Below are 5,516 nucleotides of genomic sequence, written 5' to 3' on the forward strand. Positions count from 1 at the left end.
TCACTCTCAAGGTCACCGTTAAGGGAGTCCTGAGGTGTTGCGGAAGTTGTCTGGTGTACATTTCAGAGAGGCTGTCAGGTGTGTGGTGTACATTTCAGAGAGGCTGTCAGGTGTCTGGTGTATATCTCAGAGGTTGTCTGGTGTATATGTAAGTGAAGATCATTGAGATACCTCAATTTTAATCAGATCTGTGATTTAATTATTTCATAGCCTACTGATTTCTTCATGCATTCTTTTTAAATGGACTTCCATAGGGACCAGACCCACATAATGCAAGGTAATATACATAAATGAAACGTATGGGTCAATTCAAGGATCACAAACTCCCCAAAATAGAAAAAAAAAGAATAAACACCCAACCCCATTGATACGATTCTGGCTTCATTGTACCGCTCTGTGAAGGTTTAGGCTGTGAAGGCCCTATAGCTGGGAAGTCTAACATTACCAAGGCTGAGGCAGCCTGTGGCGTTCTAATTGGTTAAAGCCACACAAAGGTTTAGACAGCCAGCAGGTATGGCAGTGTGACAGATGAGGCTGCTGTGCTGCTCAATGGCTTTATGTGGGTGTGAGGGTGTGAGGGTGTGGGGTGCGGGTCTTTTGTGTTTTCTCGCAAGGTTAGTCCAACCTGAACCTGGCTGGTAAACCTGAGGACAGCAGCAAGGCCTGCTTGTAAGAGACATTATATTATAAAAGACAAAGATAGAATTGCTTTGTGTTATAATAAATAACAAACCAAAAAGGTAGTCAAATATGCATTGGACTAGCAGGAAGACATGTGAGTTATTTTAATCACAAACCTCTAACGATGTGTGCAGAGAAGAGTTACATCCAGCGTGCACACATGGTCCTCGAAAGCCACTTCAAGTCTTGGCTTTGGGCAGAGGAGGCTGGAACAAGATCATGGCTTGAGACACTAACATAGTCCTTATTATTGAACAGATTTTTACCAGACTGAGGGTACACTCACCTAAAACCCAATTGGGGGCAGCCGTGGCCTACTGGTTAGCGCTTCAGACTTGTAACCGGAGGGTTGCCGGTTCGAAACCCCAACCAGTAGGCGCGGCTGAAGTGCCCTGAGCAAGGCACCTAACCCCTCACTGCTCCCCGAGCACCGCTGTTGTTGCAGGCAGCTCACTGCACCGGGATTAGTGTGTGCTTCTGCTTCACCTCACTGTGTGTTCACTGTGTGCTGAGTGTGTTTCACTAATTCACGGATTGGGATAAATGCAGAGACCAAATTTCCCTCACGGGATCACAAGAGTATATATGTGTGTTATTGTGTGTTTATTAATTATAAACCTTCCTAGATGAACAACATTCTCTCTCTCTCTCTCTTCTGTTCTCTCTGGTAGGGTTGATTGAAGCTTGTTGTGAGACTTGATTAAGGAAAGGCACTGACCAGCAGCACCGGGAGAGCTGCCCCCCACCCCCTCTCTATCCCTCTCTCTCTCTCTCTCACTCTATGTACAGATACCAAGGGACCTCACATGTATTTACAAAGCTGTACTGTATAACATGGTAAGGTTAAGGTGCCACTGAACTTTTTTCGTGTTTTTTCTGTGGTTGTCTAATTTTTAATTAGAAGTAGTTGCTACGGCTAGCAAAGTGTCGGCTGGAACTGAAATAGCCAGCAAAGACAGACCCCTCTGGAATGTGTGGTTGGCTGTTCCTGTTATACGGTACCCTCTAAGTAAAAACCAAAAATACCACATTTATTAATTGACAGGGACATTTGAATGAAATACTGACTCTTCTGAGCTGAGCAACTGCTGTTTTGAGATGATGAATACATTGACTGAGTGCTATTGTGAAGCAAGATAAGATCATGACTCTGTACTTTCCTATGTGTCTGTGTATGTGTTTGTGCTAGGGTGCAGTATGTTGTTATGTACAGGCACAGGTGATGGAACTGATGATTTATTGAAGTAAGCATATTTGATACCTGTGCAGTGTGGTGCAGCTGCCTCACAGAATGACAGGCCTAGTACTCGCAACCAGCAAACATTGATGTTCTGTCTTCTGTCCTCTCCTAGCTCCCCCTGTGTCCAACTCTCTCTCTCTCCCATTCTCTCTCTCTCTCTCCCATTTTCTTTCTCTCCCTCCTTCTCTCTCCCTCCTATCTCTCTCTTTCCCATTCTCTCTCTCTCCATCTCTCTCTCTCTCATTCCTGGTGATTCTCCCAGCCTGTATGACCAGCTGTGTCTTCAGCTTTACAGCTGTAAAATAAGGGAACACCATATGGATAAAAGACGAAGCCTAATTGGCCCTGGCCTGTCAAGTGTGCCCCCCGCCCAACCCCCTACACACACACACACACACACACACACACACACACACACACAGCTCATACCCAGTTACTGCACCTCAGTTTTGACGTTAATACTGTTCAGCTGGCACATGTGGGAGAGAGAGTGAATGTCAAACTCCTGACGTTTGTTAATAAAAATAACTAAATTAAATCAGATGCCTACAGAAATAACCAAGTTGTCAGACATTTGACTGTCAAACAAAACAACACAGCCTGTGAAAAAAAGAAAAACCTGTGTGCTACCTTGTTTGTTGCTTGTTGTTGGTAGTCATTTTGCACGTCAATGAAGATCAAAGTAGTGATGACCTACTGTATAAACATAAACCTAACTGGTATATGTTGTTATACTACTACAACTAATAACTAGATGTACCGCAGAGGGGTACAAAATATGACCGCCGCCCAGTCCAGCACATGTTTTCCACAAAAATAAGTCACGCTGAAAGGCCTATATGATTCTAACTCTCTCACGAAATTGCATTATCCACACTCAATTCTCACTGATATCTGCTAGACAACAAGTACCAAAACATGATTAGTTCATAGATTTCTTATGTAAAATTAATTTTATACAACCCCACCTCCATCTTGCCTGTTCATAATTCTGAGAAATTCTTGATTGTTTGTGTTATGTTTATGTTATGTGTGTGGGTGTGTGTGTGTGTGAGTGTGTGTGTGTGTGCGTGCTTGTGTGTGTGCCTGCGTATGTGCCTGTGCATGCAAGCGTACATATGTCTACTGTGTGAGTATGTGTCATACGTATGATTACTGTGAATGTATGTGTGTGTGTGTGTATCTGTTTGTGCACATGTGTGCACATTAAATGGGTTAACATGACCCCTGGAGGCAAACATAAGGAAAAAAATGGTCATCCTAGGCCCTACGGTTCTCAAGATATTCACAGAAAACTGTTGGTGTACGGTCACTAAATGTACACATAAATTAATTTATTGTATGGCCCCCCATGAACGAAAGTCCATGAAACTTGGCATGCATTCAGAGGGTGTCATAATGATCCTACACTTTCAATTTTGTGCAGTTTTGACCATGTCAGCCAGAGATATTATGATTAAAACACCTAATTTTTTGCTTTTTAATTTTTAACGAGGTGGCACTATACATGAAACTAGATGTACCACAGAGCGGTACAAAATATGACCGCCGCCCAGTCCAGCACATTTTTTCCACAAAAATAAATCACGCTGAAAGGCCTATATGATTCTAACTGTCTCACTAAATTGCATTATCCACACTCAATTCTCACTGGTATCTGCTAGACAACAAGTACCAAAACATGATTAGTGCATAGATTTCACATGTAAAATTCATTTTATACAACCCCACTTCCATCTTGCCTGTTCATAATTCTGAGAAATTCTTGAATTGTGTGCATGTATGCATGTACATGTTTATGTTATGCGTAAGACATATAAGCTTTCCAGTTGGACAGTTTTCAGTTGCTGTTAATATCTTGGCTGTCTGACAAACCTGCCCCCCCCCCCCCCCCCCCCTGGCGTCTATGACATGCCATAAGGTAGATTATCAGAGAAAATCAGCAATTAAGCGCTGAGCAGAAAAGGTCAAGTCACCCTTCGCTCCAGCAATGAATCAGGACAACTAAGGCTGAGGCTGAGGCTAACGACCGCGGCAGCTCAGGTGTCAGGGAGTCCTGACGGAGCGTGTGTTCTGCAGGTGGCACTGATGGCACGGGAGGGCACACTGGGCACTGCGGGCTCGTCCCCCTTCCTGCCCGATGCAGCACCTGGGCAGATGGAGCGCCGAGCAGCTGGGGCGCCGTCGGCCTCAAAGGCCACTGGGTAAATGAGGCGGATATGGACAGCAGTGGGATCTGGTGGCACTGACCAGAATTTAGAGAGGCACTACAACTCCCATAAGTCTTGGTTTAATGAGGCCTGGTGTGCACACAATGGCTGAGAGTTTTTGAAGGAAGCAGAAGGAAAGGTTGAAAATGATGGTGTAAAGGTCCTTTAAACGTTCTATACATGCTGTGTTCATGTTATGAATTCACAAATGAACTTGGACTTGAAATGAATGATATAGGTAATGATATCCTTAGACGGAAACATGTAAACGCAGATGCACAAACACACACACACACACACACACATACTTTCAAAATGACCTTTCTTGGTGATTACATGTCCAGTGTTATTGCTGTAGTTTTGTAAATTAGTAATAGTAATAGTCTATAACAGAAATTGCTGTGCAAAAACCACTATACAATACTGTAATGTTTTAACACAAAAAGACAAACTCAACAGTTGAAGATATCATTGATAGATACACCTAAACAATACGTTTCCAAGTTATTTCTCTCTGAGAGTAATGACTTCCTCCAGGATCATGGCCCTGTCAGGAAGCTTATATTAGCAACTAGTGAAGTGGCGACTCCGCCAGAGTCCTACTCGTTGTGCTTTGTCTTGGTGACATCTAATCTTCATGGGACTTCAAATGACACACTTTAATAGCAAGAGGATGCTTGTGACTTGTCCGCCATGGATAGGGGACTCTGATAATTGGGTAGTTTCGCAGGAACTCCAGAGACAGCAGGGGAGAGTGCCGACTGCAGCTCAGCCACGCTGGTCAGGGACATACTTCCACGGGATCTAAACGCAGAGGTACCCATAAGTAACCAATGTTTGGGACATATCTCCATGGGATCTAAAAACAGAGGTAGCCATGAGAAACCATTTGTGGTGTCTCTTGGCTACTGCTAGAATGGAAAGTTACAATGTCACAAACTGAATTGTAAAGTGCTCATACACTTAATAAATAAAAAATGTATTTTGTATATTTATCTGTCAAGTCTCTTGTCTTTGGTGGTTCCTCGTTGGTGATATGAGTTGCCAGGTGTTCTGTATTCTTGTAATAGTTTTAGGACTTTCAAATACTGTTTAAAGACTCGGTTCACCTTGCACTTGACTAATGTGATTATCTTTGTGGTCTTGTGGTTTATATGTTTGTATGTATTGTCTATTTTCATTGTAGATATTTGATAATTATTACAAATGATATTTGTAATTAATAACAATAACCATATTTAAGCTCAATTCACGTCTTTAATTAGCCTAGAAATCTAGACGCGCACCTAGCGGCAGCAACTCTCCGTTGGCTTGTGAGCTCCAGAAATCGAAACTTAATCAGGCCAATGAAATCGTGTATAGAGTCGTTAGGTGGGCTTAACATA

Source organism: Alosa pseudoharengus, unplaced genomic scaffold (genome assembly GCF_046254945.1).
Source record: "Alosa pseudoharengus isolate Yale_2024_CS ecotype anadromous, Long Island Sound unplaced genomic scaffold, YU_APseudo_1.1 YU_APseudo_1.1_scf_18, whole genome shotgun sequence".
NCBI classification, from domain to species: domain Eukaryota; kingdom Metazoa; phylum Chordata; class Actinopteri; order Clupeiformes; family Clupeidae; genus Alosa; species Alosa pseudoharengus.